General features: G+C 38.6%; 1 protein-coding gene across 1 annotated transcript in view; it reads right to left on the reverse strand.

Annotated features, from left to right (window-relative positions):
- RNF13 (ring finger protein 13) overlaps positions 1 to 20294 on the reverse strand; it is a 213751-nt gene extending 193457 nt beyond the window's left edge. Inside the window, exon 1 of the mRNA XM_037842832.1 lies at positions 20153 to 20294. The gene's annotated coding sequence lies outside the window, so the exon portion shown is untranslated. The remainder of the gene's footprint in view (positions 1 to 20152) is intronic.

Genomic DNA, 20294 nt, shown 5'->3' on the forward strand with positions numbered 1-20294 from the left:
TTTCACTCCATGAACATAATTACAATGCAATCCATCAAAATCATGAAATTAACATGATCTATTACTTCCACCCAATCTTCAAAGTCCATCCAATTTTTGCCAATTATTTCAACAACATATTTTATTTCAGAAAGACCCAGCTGAGAATTATCATTGTGTTTAGTTGTCATGATTCTTTAGTCTCTTTTAGCCTGGATCAATCCCTTGTTCTTCCTTGACTTTCAAGAGCTTGACAACTAAGAAGATTACAGGCCAGACATTTTATAAAACCTCCCTCAATTTGGGTTTGTCTGATATTTCTCCAAGAACAGATTCAGGTTTTACATCTCTAACAGGAACATCACATAAGAGAAATGGCACTTTTCTCATTGTATTTTATCAGGTGGTGCAAGATTTCAATTTATCCTACTGATTAAGGTGCTGTCTGTCAGGCTACTCCACTGTAAATTTAGCCATTTTCTCTTTGTAATGGAAAAGTATTTTGTTCAGAGTCACTCTAAAACTATGTAACTGTATTAATTTTCTATTGATGCTCTAACAAATTACCAAAAACTGAGTGACCTAACAACACAAATTATCTTAGTTCAAGACTGACAAAGACTCACTTGGCTAAAATTAAGGTGTCAGCAGAGCTGTGTTCCTTTCTGGAAGCGCTTACGGAGAATCTATTTCCTTGCCTTTCCCATCTCCTAAAGGCTGCCCACATTGATTGGCTCCTGACCCCCTTTCCTCCATCTTCACATCACATCAGTCCAACATCCTTTGTCTTCCTCCCTCTTCTACTCATCTTTTTTTAATTAGAGAAACTGTACATTTACAGAAAAGTCATGCAAAAAATACAGACTTCTCATAAACATCACTATTACTATCATCCTTGCATTAGTGCGGTGCATTTGTCACAACTGAAGAAAGAATATTATTATTATTGCACTATTAACTAAAGTCCATGGTTACATTAGTGTTCACTGTGTTGTACAGCTCTATGTTATTTTTTAAGTTTTTATTCTAGCAACATATATACAACCTAAAATTTCCCCTTTTAACCACATTCAAATATATAATACAGTGGTGTTAACTACATTCAAATTATTGTGCTATCATTACCACACACAGTCAAAACCTTCCATCACGAAAAAAAAAAACTCAGTACAATTTTAATATTAACTCCCCATTCCCTATCCCACTCCAGCCCCTAGCAACCTATATTCTAGTTTCTAACTCTTATCTCTTCCACCTTTAAGTATCCTTGTGATTACATTGGGCCCACCTGTATAATCCAGAAATATCTCCCCATCTCAAGGTCCTTAATTCAACCACATCTGCGAAGTATCCTTTGCCATATAAGATAACATATTCACAGGTTCCTGGGATTAGTACCTGGACAACTTTGAGGGGCCATTATTCTGCCTACCACAGTAATTACACCATATCTCAGCGAATGTTCAATGCATCTGCTCATTTATTTAAGTATGTGTGCCAGTTTCGATACATTATGTCATATTCTTTAACACAATCTTGTGGGGGCAGACGTATTAGTATTAATTAGATTGGAACCTTTTGATTGAGTGCTTCCATGGAGATATGACTCACCCAACTGTGAGTAACACCTTTGACTAGGTTATTTCCATGGAAGTATGCCCCACCCATTCTGGGTAGGTCTTGACTAGATCACTGGAGTATTTAAAAGAGAAGCTAAGAGCCAATCCAGACCAAGAACTTGCTGATGCTTTGAGATGCTCGCCCAGATTTGCTCTGGAGAAGCTAAGAGAGGACAAAACACTCAAGAGAAGCTGAGAGAGATTTTTGGAAAGATACTTGGGAGCTGACAGAGATGCTCAGAGATGCTTAGAGCTGAGGAAAGAGGGACATTTGGAAATGCTAAGCTAACAACACACAGGAGCTGAGAGAGGAGCTGAAACACAACCCAGGACCAGCAGACGCCAGCCACATGATTTCCCAGCTGACAGAGGTGTTCTGGATGCCTTCGGCCTTCCTTCAGTGAAGGTATCATCTTGTTGATGCCTTAGTCTGAACTCTTCTATGGCCTTAGAACTGTGACTTTGTAACCTAATAAATCCCCTTTATAAAAGCCAATCCATTTCTGCTATTTTGCATAATGGCAACATTAGCAAATAGGAACATATATACATACAATGGGATATTTATTACACAATGACAAAAAGGAATAGTCAGGAGACTGCCGAGACTTACAGGAAGATGGCGGAATAGGTGAGGCAGAGCAAACTTCTCTTCCATAAAAGAAACTAGAGAAGAGGCAGAGAATGCCCAGGACAGTAGTTTCAGGGTGCGGGCAGCCACAGAGGGACTTCTAAAATACGTGGTGTGGATTTGGACAAAAAAGCAGAGAAACTGTGTATGAAATGATGGGATGAGTTTATCCCGCTGGGACAGCTGCTGGAGACTGGCAGCGGTGTGATGGCCACTGAGCAGGGAAGGGAGCAGCCCTCTACTCTCATGCACCCATCTCAGACATTAGCTGGGGAGATAATCCTCCACAGCCACACAGCTGGGAGCTCCTGTGGGGGAACCTGGGAGGCAGCAGACCAGTGTTGACTGCATTTACTCTACTCTCCCTCTATGGAACTACATGGTGTGTATGGGCGAGAGGCAGTGATAGGTAAGGGAGCAAAATGAAAGCACAAGGAGCCCCTCCACACCACAAAAGCTTGCAGGTGCATGGCAGGCAGGGAGCTGGAGGGTGAGACGCACATCCCCAGAGACCAAGAATGATCGAAATGGAGGCACAGGAATCACCACAACTACAGTGTCCTTAAGCAGACTCCCTCTTGAATGGCATAGGGCCCACAGTGCACCCCAGAGCGGGCAGTGCCCAGTGAACACAGAGAACTGGTGTGCTGATCAGATTTCCACTTGGTTTGGACCCTGCCCAGCAAACAGAAGTTGGGGGAAAGATGGCATGAGGGTGAGAGATGGCTCAAAAGCACCATCTACTGGGAAGACAGAGAAAGTGCACTCAAACAAGCTGTGGTGCTACCAAAACATATATATATATGTTCAAACAACCCTCATTTCCCAAAATAACCTTATCAAGATAAACAAATGCCCCAAAGCCAATAGAAAATCACAAAGCACATGAAGACCCAAGAAGACATGGACCAGCAAAAGGACCAAATTAAAAAGCCAGAGTAGACACAGAACTTGGAGCAATTAATTAAAGAAGTACACAGAAATCTCCAAAACAACTTGAATGGGTTGGCTAAAGACATAAAGGACATCAAGAAGACTCTAGAATAGCATTCAGAAGAATTTGAAAGAGTAAATTTAAAAAATAGCAGATCTTATGGAAATAAAAGACAATGTTGATCAAATTAAAAATATACTAGAGACACACAACAGATTTGAAGATGCAGAAGAAAGAGTAGGTGAACTAGAGGACAAGCCAATTGCATACGAACACACAAAAGACCAAACAGTGAAAAAAATAGAAAACTTTGAAATGGATCTCAGGGAAACGATGGACAACAAGAAGCATACAAATATAAGAATGACTGGTGTCCCAGAAGAAGACAAGAGTAAAGGCCTAGGAAGAGTATCTGAAGACACGGCTGGGGAAAATTTCACAACCCCTCTAAATGACACACATATGCAAACCAAAGATGCCCAGTGAACTCCAAACAGAATAACTCTACATAAACCTATTCTGATACTAATCAGATTGTCAAATGCTGAAAAGGAGAAAGTCTTGGAAGCAGCAAGAGAGAAGCGATTCACCACATACAAGGGAAACCACATAAGACTAAGTACTGACTACACAGCAGGCACCATGGAGGCAAGAAGGCAGTGGTATGACATATTTAAGATTCTGAATGAGAAGAACTGCCAGCCAAGAATTATTTTATCCAGCAAAGCTCTCCTTCAAAATTGAGGGAGAATTTAATATTTTCCAGAAAAACAAATGCTGAGACAATTTGTTAACAAGAGACATGCTATGTAAGAAATATTAAGGGAATTCCAGTGGCTGAGGGGAAAAAAAAGGAGAGAGGGGTCTGGAGAAGGGCACAGAACTGAAGAGTATTAGGAAGGGTAACGTAAAGGAAAAAAAAAGGGGTGGGGGGGTGGGGGGATAGATCTGAAAACTAAAAATCCAAGGATAAGATGGTTGGTTCAAGAACTGCCTTCACAGTAACTTTGAATGTGAATGGGTTAAACTCCCCAATTAAAAGATACAGACTGGCAGAATGGGTTAAAAAATATGATCCATCAATATGCTATTTACAAGAGATTCATCTCAGACCCAGTGACACAAAGTGATTGAAAGTGAAAGGATGGGAAAAAATATTCTATGCAAGCTGCAGCTAAAAGAAAGCAGGAGTAGCAATATTAATATCAGACAAAACAGACTTTAAATGCAAAGATGTCATAAGAGACATCTTTATATTAACAAAAGGGAAAATTCACTAAGAAGAAATAACAATCATAAATGTTTATTCACCCAATCAAGGTGCTCCAAAGTACATGAGACAAACATTAGCAAAAATGAAGGAAGCAATAGACATTTCTACAATAATAGTGCAAGACATCAATACACCACTCTCTTCTATAGATAGAACCACCCCACACAGGACCAATAAGGAAATTGAGAAATTAAACAATGTTATAAATGAATTAGACTTAACAGACATATATAGAGTGTTATATCCCAAATTACCAGGATATACATTCTTCTCTAGCGCCTATGTCCTCCAGGACAGATTACAGTTCAGGGCACAAAACAAGCCTAAATAGATTTTAAAAGATTGAAATTATTCAAAGCACATTCTCTAACCATAATGGAATGCAACTAGAAATCAATGGCCAAGAACTAGATCTTTCCCAAATATATGGAGGTTAAACAACACACTCCTAAACAACCAGGGGCTCAAAGAAGAAATAGCAAGAGAAATAGGTAAATATCTAGAGACAAATGAAAATGAGAAAAGAACACAACCACAGGAAAGGTGCTACCGAGTGGGAAATTTATAGCTCTAAATGCATATATCAAAGGCAAGAAAGAGCTAAAACCAAAGACTTAACTGAACAACTGAAGAAGCTAGAGAACGATTAGCAAACTAACCCAAAGCAAGCATAAGAAGAGAATTAAAGCAGAAATAAATGAGCTGGAGAACAAAAAGAAAAAACAATAGAGAGAATAAGTAAAACCAAAAGTCAGTTCTTTGGGAAGATCAACAAGACTGACAGACCTTACTAGACCAACAAAGCCAAAAATAGAGAAGACACAAATAAAAAGAATCAGCAATGAGTGGGGTAATTACTATGGCTCCTGAAAAAAACAAATAAAAAATCATAAGATGGTAATATGAACAACTGTATGCCAAGAACATAGACAATTAGGAGGAAATGGACAACTTCCTGGAAATGCATTAACAAACTAGACTGACCCTAGAAGATACAGAAGACCTCAACAAACCAATTACAAGTAAGGAGATCCAATCAGTCATCAAAAAGCTACCTACAAATAAAAGCCCAGGGCCAGACAGCTTCACAGGGGAATTTTACCAAACTTTCTAAAAATAATTGACACAATTCCTGCAAAAGCTCTTTCAAAATAGTGAAGAAAAAGAAACACTAAAAAAACTCATTTTATGAAGCTAATATCACTTTAATACCAAACCAGATAAAGATGTTACAAAAAGAAAAACTATAGGCCAATCTCCCTAATGAATATAGATGAAAAAATTCTCAACAAAATACTTGCAAATCAAGCTCAAAGGCACATTAAAAGAATTATACACCACAAAAAAGTGACATTCATTCCTGGCATGGACAGGTGCCTCAACATAAGAAAATCAGTCAAAGTAATACAACACATTAACAAATCAAAAAGGATTTGGAAAATCCTGAGAAAATGACAACAAAACTACTTGAACTAATAAATTCAGCAGAGTGGTAGGATACAAGATTAATGCATGTAAGTCAGTAATGTTCCTATACACTAGAAATGACCTAACTGAAGAGGCAATCAAAAAAAAAAAAAAAAAAATCCATTCACGTAGCAACTAAAAAAACCAAGTACCTAGGATTAAATTTAACCAAGGAGGTAAAAGACCTCTACACAGAGAATTACAAATTGTTGCTAAAATAAATCAAAGGGTACCTTAATTAAGTGGCAAGATATTCCGTGTTCATGAATAGGAAGGCTAAAGGTTGTTAAGATGTCAATTCTACCCAAACTGATCTGCAGATTCAATGCAATTCCAATCAAAATTCCAACAACCTAGTTGCAGACTTAGAAAAGCTAGTTATCAAATTTATTTGGATCTCGGGCAAGATGGCGGCATAGAGAGGAGTGGAGGCTAAGTAGTCCCCCTGGAACAACTACAAAAAACCAGAAACAACTAGTAAATAATCCAGAATAACTGCGGGGGGACAAATGAGACCATCCATTCATCATACACCAACCTGAATTGGGAGGAATGCCCGAGAACACAGCATAAAATCTGTAAGCAAAACCTGCAGAACCAGGTGGGGGACCCCCTCCCCCATAGCCCAAGCTGCGGAGCCTCATGGTGACAGAGAGAAGCTCTCTCCCAGCAAGCGAATACAGCTCAGCTGAGCTCCAACTGGGGTTTTAAGTAGCGAGTGTGAACTACTCACTACAGGTACGCAGCCCCAAAAAAACAGACAGAGGCTTTGGGTGACGACTGACCTGGAAGAGCCAGAGGGTTGCCTTGGACTGGGTCTGAAGGGGACTATCTGTTTCTTTTTTGGCTCAAGTGGAGAAAGCCCCAGCCATTTTCAGTTTCCAGTGCTGTGACTCGGGGAAGGGCGGAGACAGCACAAGCAGAGAGAGAGACCATTGAAATGCTAATGACCTCCACCTGGGGGGTCTGTCCTCTCTAGGAGGAAAGGGGTGGGGCCCTTTCCATTCAGAACCAGACCCCAGAGCCTGGGGGAACACGGCCATACTTCCTCACACCAGTCAAGAATTATAGGCTAACAGGCATCACCTGCTGGGCAGAAAAGCACAGTGACCCAAGGCATCAAAGGGTGGAGCAATTTTCTAAGACACACCCGCAGGGAAACCAGATACTGAATATTTCTTCCCTCTGGGACCTGAGCCTGTTCTGGTCTGGGAAAACCTGATTTGGATAACCAAGGAAACCATGCCTAGACAACAGAAAATTACAACCTACACTAGGAAAAACAAAGTTATGGCCCAGTCAAAGGAACAAACGTACACTTCAACTGAGATACAGGAATTCAAACAACTAATGCTAAATCAATTCAAAAAGTTTAGAGAAGATATTGCAAAAGAGATAGAGGCTCTAAAGGAAGCACTGGGCATGTATACGGCAGAAATCAAAAGTTCAAAAAACCTACTAGTAGAATCTATGGAAATGAAAGGCACAACACAAGAGATGAAAGACACAATGGAAACATACAACAGCAGATCTCAGGAGGCAGAAGAAAACACTCAGGAACTGGAGAACAAAACACCTGACAGCCTACATGCAAAGGAGCAGATGGAGAAAAGAATGAAAAAATATGAGCAACGTCTCCGGTAACTCAAGGATGAAACAAAGTACAATAATGTACATATCATTGGTGTCCCAGAAGGAGAAGAGAAGCGAAAGGGGGCAGAAGCAATAATAGAGGAAATAATTAATGAAAATTTCCCATCTCTTATGAAAGACATAAAATTACAGATCCAAGAAGTGCAGTGTACTCCAAACAGAAGAGATATGAAGAGGCCTACGCCAATACACTTAATAATCAGATTATCAAATGTCAAAGACAAAGAGAGAATCCTGAAAGCAGCAAGAGAAAAGCAATCCATTACACACAAAGGAAGCTTAATAAGTCTATGTGCGATCTCTCAGCAGAAACCATGGAGGCAAGAAGGAAGTGGTGTGATATATTTAAGATACTGAAAGAGAAAAACCACCAACCAAGAATCCTGTATCCAGCAAAGCTGTCCTTCAAATATGAGGGAGAGCTCAAAATATTTTCTGACAAACAGACAATGAGAGACTCTGTGAACAAGACACCTGCCCTACAGGAAATACTAAAGAGAGCACTACAGGGTGATAGAAGACAGGAGTGTGTGGTTTGGAACACAGTTTTGGGTGATGGTAGCACAACAATGTAAGTACACTGAACAAAGGTAACTATGAATACGGTTGAGAGAGAAAGATGGGGAGCATGTGAGACACCACAAGAAAGGAGGAAAGATAACGACTGGGACTGTGTAATTTGGTGAAATCTAGAGTATTCAACAATTGTGATAAAATGTACAAATATTTTCTTTTACGAGGGAGAACAAACAAATGTCAACCTTGCAAGGTGTTAAAAATGGGGAGGCACTGGGGGAGGGATGCAATCAGCATAAACTAGAGACTGTAACTAATAGAATCATTGTATTATGCTTCCTTTAATGTAACAAAGGTGATATACCAAGGTGAATGCAGATAAGGGGGGGGATAGGGGAGGCATGTTAGACACTTGACATTGGTGGTATTGTCTGATTCTTTATTCTACTTTGATTTAAGGTTATTTTTCCTTTTGCTGCTTCCTAGCTGTCATTTTTTTGTTTCCTCTTTCTTTTGCCTCTCTATCTTCTTTGACTCTCCCTCCTGCCTTGTGGAAGAAATGTAGATGCTCTTGCTTAGTATGAGCAGAATGTTCAATTAGGAGGAACTTAAATGTTTGGAAATGAAGAGGGGTGTTGGTAGCAAGATGTGAGAATAACTAACAGCGCCGAATGGTGTGTGAATGAGGTGGAAAGGGGAAGCTCAGAGTCATATATGTCACCAGAAGGAAAGCTGGAGGTCAAAAGATGGAAATGTATAAAACTGAATCCTATGGTGGGCAATGTCCATGATCAGCTGTACAAATACTAGAAATCACTTCATGAACCAGAACAAATGTATGACAATACAATTAGAAGTTAATAATAGAGGGGCATATAGGGAAGAACTATATACCTATTGCAAACTATATACTACAGTTAGTAGTATTTCAACATTTTTTCCTAAACAGTAACAAACGTACTATATCAATACTAGGAGTCAACAATTGAGGGGGGTTGGTTAGGGATAGGGGAGGTTTAGAGTTTCCTTTTCTTTTTTTCTTTTTTCATCTTTCACTTTATTTCTTGTCTGGAGTAATGAAAAGTTTCTAAAACTTGAACAAAAATTAAGTATGATGGATGCACAGCTGTATGAGGGTACCCAGGGGCAAGTGATTGTACACTTTGGATCTTTGGATAATTGTATGGTATCTGAACAATCTCAATAAAAATGAAAAAAAAATTATTTGGAAGGGAAAAGGGCCTCAGATTGCCAAAAACATCCTAAAAAAGCAGAACAAAGTGGAGGACTTACATTTCCAGATTTTGAAGCCTACTATAAAATTACACTGGTCAAAACAGCATGGTATTGGCACAAAGACAGACATATGGATCAATGGAATCAAATTGAGGGTTTGGAAATGGACCCCCAGATCTATGATCAACTGATGTTTGATAAGGCCCCCAAATCCACTGAACTGGAGCAGAACAGTTTCTTCAACAAATGGGGCTGGGAGAACTGGATATCCATACCCAAAAGAATGAAAGAGGACCCCTACCTCACAAAAATTAACTCAAAGTGGTTCAAAAACCTCAATATAAGAAATAGCACAATAAAACTCTTAGAAGATAATATAGGGAAACATCTTTAAAACCTAGTAATAGGAGGTAGCTTCTTAGACCTTACACCCAAAGCACAAGCAACAAAAGAAAAAACTGATAAATGAGAATGCCTTGAAATCAAAAGTTTCTGTGCCTCAAAAGACACTGTCAAAAAGGTGAAGACATCCAACTCCATGGGAGAAAATATTTGGAAACCATATATCTGGTAAGAAGTGATATTCTGCATATATAAAGAAATCCTACAATTCAACAACAATAGTCCAAACAGCCCAATTATAAAATGGGCAAAAGATATGAAAAGACATTTTTCCAAAGAGAAAATACGAATGGGTAAAAAACACATGACAAAATGATCATCACTAGCTATTAGGGAAATGTAAATCAAAACCACAATGACATACTACCTCATTGCGAGCAATAAGAATGGCTGCCATTACAAATTGGAAACAAATGCTGGAGAGGATGTGGGGAAATTGGAACTCTTATTCACTGCTGGTGGGAATGTATAATGGTATAGCTGCTGCTGTGGAAGACAGTTTGCGATTCCTCAGAAACCTAGATATTGAATTACCCTAAAATCTGGCAATTCTACTTCTCGGTATACACCCAGAAGATCTGAAAGCATGATACAAAACAGACATTTGCACACTGATGTTCACAGCAGCATTGTTCACAATTTCAAAGAGATGGAAACAACCCAAGTGTCGTTCAACAGATGAGTGGATAAACAAAATGTGATATATACATACAATGTAATACTATGCAGCCGTAAGAAGGAACAAGGTCCTGAAACATGGCAACATGGATGAACACTGAAGATATAATGCTGAGAGAAATAAGTCAGACACAAAAGGAGAGATATTGTATGTTACTACTACTATGAATTCCCTGAACAATGTAAAATCAGTGTCTTATAATGTAGAAATTGGGGACCCAGTAACAGAAGCTAGTGAAAGGTGAATGATAACCTAAAATATTCATATAAGTTAATGAGGGTGAATTTGAAGGTATGGGAATGGATGGGGTGATGATTGTTAATGGGATTGTAAGTATCATCGCTGCACTGAGGAAGAACGGGATTGAAAGGGGTTGTTTAAAGGCATGTAGCCTACAGATCAGCAATACAAACATAGCTGTTTGCATGATGGACTTCTAAGTTATATACTTCTAAGGTTGACAACAGAGTGGTATACAGGAAAAATCTACCTGTTGCATACTAGGGACTATAATTAATAGGAATACCTTACTAATACCATACAAATACTAGAAACAAATAATTAAGGGCTGAAAAGAACTATGGGGTTGTCCTAGTTTGCTAATGCTGCAGAATGCAAAACACCAGAGATGGATAGGCTTTTATAAAACGGGGGTTTATTTCACTACACAATTACAGTCTTAAGGCCACAAAGTGTCCAAGGTAACACATCAGCAATCGGGTACCCTCACCGGAGGATGGCCAATGGCCTCCGGAAAACCTCTGTTAGCTAGGAAGGCAGCTGGCGTCTGCTCCAAAGCTCCGGCCTCAGAACGGCTTTCTCCCAGGACGTTCCTCTCTAGCAAGCTTGCTCCTCTTCAAAACATCACTCCCAGCTGCACTCTCTTTCCTCTTTGAGTCAGCTCATTTATATAGCTCCACCGATCAAGGCCCACCCCGAATGGGTGGGGCCACGCCTCCATGGGAACATTTCATCAAAATTATCACCGACAGCTGGGTGGGGCACACTCCAAGCAAATCCAACCAGCACCCAAGGGTCTGCCCCACACAAGACCACAAAGATAATGGCATTTGGGGGACACAATACATTCAAACTGGCACAGGGGTGTTTTGGGTGGTGAGAATGTTTAAAATGCAGAGTGGTAAGGACTGTACAACTAAGTGATGATAAAGTGAGATGATGATTATCATGGACAGAACATATGCTATGTGAAATTAGGAACCCCCTACTTTGTAAATCAAGCCCTCAATCCTGAGGCTTGTGCTTATGAAACTTATGGTTGTAAAGGGGAGGCTAATCCCACCTATAATTATGCCTAAGGATCACTGCCAGAGAACCTCTTTTGTTGCTCAAATGTGGACTTTCTCTCTCTAAGCCCAATTGTGCAAATAAATTCATCATCCCTTCCCCAACGTGAAAGTCTCCCTGGAGAAGTGGGACACGGATTCCAGGAATGAGCCTGACCCTGGCATCGAGTGGTTGAAAATGTCTTTTTTATCAAAAGTGGAAAAAAAGACATCAAAATAAGGTTTCAGTGGCTGAGAGATTTCAGATAGAATCAAGAGGCTGTCCCGGAGGTTACTCCAATGCAAGCTTCAGCTAGAATTGCCAAATGGCCACCGTGTGACAAGCCCAAGTCAACAGTAGTCCCGAAAACCTTATACTAGGTCCCTAGCTGAGACTCTATACAGTTTTCACTAAGTTTATTCTTCAGAAACTTAAATCCTCCAGAGAGCTCCCATGCCAGCTAAATCCCAAAACCCAGAGGCAACAGCCTCTTCGAGAACATCAACCAGATGCATCCCCTTTTCTAATAATGTCGACACCCCTTTCCAACATGAACAAGTTAGGGTGGTCACTGTCTAGACATCCCTGAAGATTTGGAAAGTGATCAAACTAGAGGAAGGGGTAGCAACAGACAAGATAGAATTTAACAAAGGATTATGAATACTGAATTTCTATATAATTTTCTTTTTCTTAGTTGCTAGGGCATTAGAATAACTAGAAGGAAAGAACTGAAATGGTGGAACTATAACCCATAACATTCTTTGAACTATAATATTCTTTGAAATTTGCTATATAGCTGCTCTTCAAATAGCAATTTGAAAGTGATCACTTTTGTATATATGTCATATTTCACAAAAAGGAAATAACTAAAACTATGCTACCGTAACCCATAACATTCTTGGAAATTTGCTCTCTTAACTACTTGTTAAATCATACTTTGAAGGTTAAAAAAAAAAAAGAAGTACTAACATATACTACAACTTGGATAAACCTCCAAAGCATTATACTATGTGAGAGAATCCAGACACAAAAGTTCACATATTGTATGATTCCAATTATGTGAAATATCCAGAATAGGTGAATCCATGGAAACAGAAAGCAGAATGGTGACTGCCAGGGGTTAGGGGGAGTGAATGGGGAGTAACTGCTTAATGAGTACAAGGCAATATTTTGGAGTGATGTAAAAATTTGGGGAACCAGAGGTGGTGATTACACAACACTGTGAATGTACTAAACACCGATAAATTGTTAACTTTAAAACAGTTAATTTTATGCATGTGAATTTCACCTCAAAAAAATTTTAATCAATTTAATGTTGACAATACAAGGTGGACAAACAAGTAAATTGCAAATACAGTTCTTCCCTTCTGAGAGTCAAATGGGTAAATTGCAAGCACAGTAATTTAAGCAAATAAAATACTCTTCATTTAAAATCGAAAGTGTCTTATGTCTAAGTCAAGTTCTATGTCAGCTCCCATTCTCTCTCATTACTGGTATTCAGAGATGTTCACCAACCAACCATGCCTCTGTGGGATTATTTCCCCCTGGAATTTCATTTCTTCTATAAAGTTTAATTGATATTTCTTGATCATTAGAAACTTAACATGAATTAGGGTCACACTGACTCAATTAAGTTTCAACAAATTTATATTAGAGCCCCCTAGAATTGATTCTAAATAAATTCTTGTACGTGACCATATCAATGAACAGAATATACCAAAATTTCAGTTGTCTTTTCAATTTTCATGAATGTGGCTATGAACATTTAAATGTTTTACTATCCTAATATTTCATGGTTACTGATGTCCTAAAACCACAAACTTAACACTGTTCCTCAGACTTGATTTCAGAGTTAAAAAACTGATTCCTTCAAATAGTAACACCCTATAGAAATAACAAAAATATCTTCCTCACAGATCACCTTCTCATAAGAACAATGTAAGGGTAGATATAAAAATGACTGATTATGTTACTCCCTGCATAAAATTCCTTAGCAGATCAAACTGTTTTTAGAATAAAATTCAAGTTGTGACTTAGCACAGAAGTTCTTCATAAACTGGCTCCTGTCTATGTCTCCAGCTTTGCCGTTGCCATTTCTTCCAGTCTTTCTCCTCTCTAACCATACCGAACTTTCTCTTCTCCCACCCTCTCATTGTTCTCTAAAGTTCAGGTTTAGTATTATCTCTTAGTTTTCCCTGGACCTTCTTTGATGTATGTGCCTCCTCTGTACCACCACAATAGTAACAAAACTAATTTAAAATGTTCATCACTCCCATTATTCTTTACACTCCTTAAATTATGGACTAAACTTTGTATTCCTAGCATCTACCAAGATGAGAGGCAAGTTACTGTTATAAAAACGAAGGTATAAAGGAATGAGTGAATAACTATTAAGATCCATTTATTAAGGTCTAAAATACCATGAATTATTTTTCCTTTACATAATGCCAAAGGGCAGAAACTATATTAAGTCATATTTTGCTTTATTTTTAAAAATTACACTGCAGTCTTATTAATAAATAACATCGCAGATAACTTTAATTTTGCAGACATCTTTTTTTAAACTTCTAGTTGGTTAACTAGGACTATAAATTTAGTCTGATTCTCATTCTATGAAAGCTCATGGTCAGCTCTATTTTATCTACATTAGAAAAGTGAAACATTACTGCCATAAACATATTGTAAGAAGTCTTAAAAGCAGAATTTTTAACTGGAAAATTCCAAGTACCTCATTTTACAGATGAGGAAATGAACTGAGAGGTCAAGTTATTTATGCAAAGTCACTCAGCTAACTAGTAGGCAGGTTGGCTAACACCCAGATTCCCTTAACACTGATGCTTTCAGTTACAATATAACTTTATTTCCATTTCAACTTCACAGGCAAACCAGCCTATGAAATCCATAGTACACTTCTCTTTTTTCTCAACCATCAATCTAGTGAGAAGATGAGTCCTTAATACTTGCCACATTTAACTCATTTCTTTAAGATCTGGTCCCTCAATGTGATTGTGAAAGCCATGTGGATCACACTTCCCTTTATCCAATGTATGGATGTATGAGTAGAAAAACGGGAACAAAAGAACTAAAGGAAAAATAGGGCAGGGGGGGGACAACTTAGATGTTCTGTTGTTACTCTTAATTTTTTATTCTTACTTTCACTTTTTCTGGTACAAGGAAAATGTTAAAAAAATAGATCAGGGCGATGAATGAACAACTATATGATGGTAATGTGATCAATGGATTATTACTTCGGATGATTGTATGATATGTGAATAAATCTTAATAAAAAAAAGATCTGGTCCCTGACTACCTTTCCAGCCTTAACACAACCTCCTCCTTCTCATCATAAACATTTAATGAGTACCTACATTTGCTGAGTATTAAATACAGCTGTCATTCCACTGCAGCGGCAGGAGGAGGACACATGTAAGAAAGCACTTCCTTTAAAGCACTCTACAGAATTAGTTACAATCTGGTATAGTACTTTCATTATTATTATCTGTTTAAATATTGTGATTTTCTTAATATATAGTACAAGAAAAACCTAATTATCTCTCCATCATGAAAATGTACCTCTTTTCTCCAAACAGAAGATAAGCTCCATAAGGGCAAGAATTTTTTCATCTCTTCAGTTCAGTGAACTGAGTGCCTAGAACAGTGCCTGACACAATAGGCACTGAATAAATATTAGTTGAATGAATGAATGCTGTATTAAAATCCATTAGTACTGGATCCAAGCAATATTTCCAGCAATGATGACAGAACATGTGAACCTTTTCTTGTCCTCCTCATGCACAACAACACAATTTTTTATTTGTTTGGCCAGTTATTCAGGTCTTGCATTACGAGAAGCTAAAAATAATTCAGAGATGGGTAAATTACACTGCTTCATTAAATGCAACAGATCCTAGAAAATTTCCAAGAAAAAAAACCTACTACTACTTAGACCCAAGCTCCCTAAGTATAGATGGTCTCCAGATGTTTTCCTTTCTGTCTTACAACAGGGCTAAAGTGGGTTTTTCCCCATTTCTGAAGACGTTGATAACAAAACCACACTTCAATTACTATCTACTATGTAACATGCACTTTTTATATATTGAATCTTTTTTTCAAAACAACACTCATAATTGGTATTATCATCATGATTTTATAGATTGGGAAAATTGAAGCCAGAGAATGGGTGGCACAGGGACTCATTCACAAAATCTCTATTCTTCCCATCACATCATGCACCCTCCTCGTCTTGTCTTTGGGGTTCTACTCCCACAGTCTGGGCTCCAAGTAGAATACAGTCTCTCCAGCCCACTCTTCTTTGATGTGACCCACAACAACCAGTTTCTCTGATTTTAAAGAATCAATTCAGGGAAACAAAAAGGGGATTAAAAATAACAAATCTGGGGATGTTAGAACAATTCAATATTCAACAAATTATAAATGCCTGGCACTGTACAAAAATCATAGCTTTTTTCAAAGTTCTTAGTATAAGAATCCCTGGTCTCTAATTTACTGATGGCCTCTCTTGCTGAAATAATAAACAGAAGCCTTGCTAAGTTCTAAAAGTGTCCTTCCCCACTATCTTCCCTCCCACCCAGGACACAAACCAAAATATGCAGCAAGGCAAAATAATGGGCGCAACTTTTTCAAGTGAGAAATGTACACTTCTGAAGACCTTCAGGATTCATATCATTCTTGTGAAGCTTTGTCCTACAAGGGAATAATTGCTTTAGGCCATTTCCTCACAAGGTATTTAGCCTCTTCCCTTTTTATGAAATACACAGAAATTACCAGTTTCCATTTAAGGTATGCAAATGTCTGAACAACTCCTCAGTACCAAAACCAAACTCCTTATAACCCTCTCTTCCTCAAATCCATTCTACCAAAACCTGTTCTTCATGATGTCATTTCTGATAATGGCACCACTATCCTTCCCAAAATTTGTCTCAGGCCCATATACAATATCAGCTCTCAATGTCAATATCAATATTTTTCAAATCTGTTCCCTCCACTACAATTCTGCTACCATTACTTCTTGCCTAAAAACTACTGCAATAAATCATGATATTCCTAGTTACAGGCTTTCCTATCTCTATACCTTTTCCTCTCTCTATACCACTGCCTAGGCAGTGTTCTCTATGGGAATTGTCTTTCTTATCCCACCCTCTTCCAACTGCTAACAAGCTATCAAATGGCCACATCCTCAAAAAAGGGAAAGATGCTGAGGCACATTACTTACTGAACATATACTCTGTTTAATGTTTTACAAATTATCCTCATGCCCACAAAAAGTTTGTGAAAAAGTTATAAATGAGGTACTAAGGATCAAAGGAGCTTGCCAAAAGTCACCCAAAACCAGCAAGTAAAGAAGAACCCAAGATAGCTGTTGGGACTGAATCATATTCCTCACAAAAGGCATGTTCTGGTCCCAAACCCTGGTCCTGTGGGTGTGAACCCATTTGTAAACAGGAACTTTGACGATGTTACTAAAGTGTGCCCAAACTCTGTGAGGATGGGGCTTAACACAATATGGCTGAAATCCTCATAAACAAAGGCAATTGCACACAGAAAAGTATGAAGAACCAACAGAAGCTAGATATCAACAGAACCCAGAAAACAAAGAAGAAGATGCCACCATGTGCACTGTCATGTGACAAAAAAGGCAAGGCATCCAAAGATTGCCAGTTGGCCATTAGATACTGACCCCAGGAGGCAGTAAGCCTCTAGCCTCTGAAACCATGAATCAATAAATTACTGTCCTTAAGCCAACAGACTTTACAGTATCAGTTTTAGCAACTGAGAAACTAATACTAAGAAACATATTTTTCTATGAAACATGATGCAAGAGGGACAGGCATTAAAATCAAGATGCCTGGGTTCAAATCCCAGTTACTCCACTAAACTACCTGTTTGACCTCAGAAAGTTACGTAACTTTGATATCTTGGTTTCCTCGTTTATAAAAAAGTGATTATAGTACTATCTACCATAACGATGACTGTTGAGAGAATATGTGAGACAATACAGAGTGCTTAGAACTGTACTTGGCCATAAACAACGTTAGCTACTATTACTGTAGCTGTTATTTATATGCTATGATATGCAGATTTTGACAACACCAATCATATGTTCTCATTGTTCTCAGAAGAGCTTTTGTGTAATATAAAAGTTTTGTAAAAGCTTATTATATCTTTATATATGCTCAAAAAATACATGCAGATTACATGAATTTTTAAACCACTCACCACCATGCTTTATTAAAAGGAATTCACTTGTCTACTAATTCTGTTTCCTCTTTTGAGAGAATCAACAAAGCTTACTAACTTTCTTCCGTTTTTCTGTCATGTGAATCTACCATATGCAATGACATATGGTAGATACATGTCACATGGCTCAAAACACTATTTTGATTCAACTCATTTTGACTTACTAAATATCATTAATTCTTAGATTTAAAAATGTCCAAAATTATATTTTTTTTATTTAAAAACCAACCATTTTTAGGCACAACATGAAGTAAGCATACCACAATATCTGACCAAGCCATATCATTTCAAACACCTTCTTAGAAAGATTATAAAACATAAACTGCCTTCCTACCCAATTTAATTCAAGGACATAAATCTTTTATACTCCTAGGCCTGCTCTCATTTAGCTTAAATTAGTGCCTGAAAATCTTCTGATATACTTGTTACTCCAGAATGCAGAAAAATATCAAAAGAAGGAAGTTAAATGCCAGCAACAATGTAGGCTCCTCCAAAATGCTTGAGGGAAATGAACTTTAAACAAGGATAGATAAGAACTTATCCTAAACCCTTCAAAAGTAAACTTCTCAAACCAAGATTTTATCCACATGATTTACTATCTGCACGTGGTACATAACAGGAGACAAGAAACCAAGCTGGCTGACCTCAAATAAAGGCAGAGTTAAGAGATTTTCCAATAAAACAACTGTCATTTCTTACATAGAGAGAAATAAGTAGCTTCTAGCTAACAGTTTCAAAAAATCTTTGAGCCTTAACTATGGTACAGACATATTTTATTTCATTTAATTCCCACAACAAATCTACCCTTAATTACTGATAATGTAGCAGAATTAGCAAATGGCAGAACTGAGAACTGAACACAGCCCAGCTCCCAAATTTGGGCTCTAGTGTTTTGAAACACTGGTTTCCACCATAATACTCTTTGCATTCACATCTTCCCCTTAACACACAAACATAGCTCTTAAAAAAAAAAAAGGAGCAAAAGCTTCAAGAAATAAGATTTACTCTTACTCCATAGGATGCCCTTTTTCTGTCTTCCTTCCTCCTCAACCCCTCCTTTAATGCTTATAGCAATGCACAAAATTGTTTCTAAAGGCCCTGAACTACAGCACTGCACTACATTTCTTGCCTCCTGTTTAAACTTCTTTTTAACTGCTTTCACAATCCAGTTTTGTTACTTTGAAATGGAGCTAATCTCCTTAACCCATTAAACATTGTACTTAAATACATTAAACCCTTGAAAGGCCCTATTTATATTTTGAATTGAAGTTTCTATACCTGAATTATATAGAGATACACCCTTTTACTTACTTCCATTTTATCAAAAACTGCAATGTTCTCCTTGGAGAACAAAACATCGTTGTTGAAAGGAATGCACTGGTTTTCATTGTTCTCGCTGACAAATAGTAATTGCGCGACAGGTTTGGGGTAACAAAAAGATGACCTAGGCAGCTGCCCACGGTGCTGAAACTGAGGGGGAAACTAGTTTTTAAAAATTGCAAAATAGGGGAATTTCCCAAAAGCTGGCAGAGAACACTGGGTGGCTGCCACCAAAGTTGCGTTTGTGCTTCTGGGATACTATCTCTTGGCTTCGGTGTCTGCCCACTCCCTCTGGGGCAGAGAGAATCCTTTCATCAGTACGGGTCAACTCAACAAGCGTGCGGGCAGAAATGCTGACTTTGAAAGGGAAATGACATGGTACATAGCTCTAGAAGATTCATCTCAACCTGCAATCTGAGCTTTAAGAGGGTGGGAAAAACAAAAAACAAAACAAAAAAACAAAAATGTTTGAACGGAGGTGATTATCCTCTTTTTTTCAAAGACAAAGAGTCCTGGCAACTAAACTCAACAGATTTTGCCCATGGACTCTGAGTCATGTGTTTGACCAAAAGCCCTCCAAACATCCAGGCTCTTGCCGCCTCAGGAGGGGAGTGAGAAGCAAAACGTTTAACCAACAACTTTAGCACATACATACAGACGAGTGGGGAGGAGGGGAAAAGTACAGTCCTGCGAGAGCAGAGCTTTCTTTCCTCACCCCCACCCCCCTTTTGCAGAAAGCCTAATTTCCTCCGCGCCTAGCCAAGAAGAGCAGCAAAGACCTAAGCGGCCAGGCCGACTTACAGACTCCAGAGCCAGCGAGGGGGTGTGTTCTCCGGCCCAGGTCCCGTAAGGGGCAACGCACCCCTCCAGACACCGCAGAACGCGGAGAGGTTCTTACCTGGAAGCCCGGTCCCGGAACACAAACTGGCTCACTCGCCGCGTCGCTGACGGAGAAGCCCCTACCGAGCCTTCATGACTGAATATCCGCACCGACCCCCAACGCCTAGAACCGAAGAAGAGACAAAAACACCAAGGCGAGG

The sequence above is a fragment of the Choloepus didactylus genome, chromosome 1 (genome assembly GCF_015220235.1).
Source record: "Choloepus didactylus isolate mChoDid1 chromosome 1, mChoDid1.pri, whole genome shotgun sequence".
NCBI classification, from domain to species: Eukaryota; Metazoa; Chordata; class Mammalia; order Pilosa; family Megalonychidae; genus Choloepus; species Choloepus didactylus.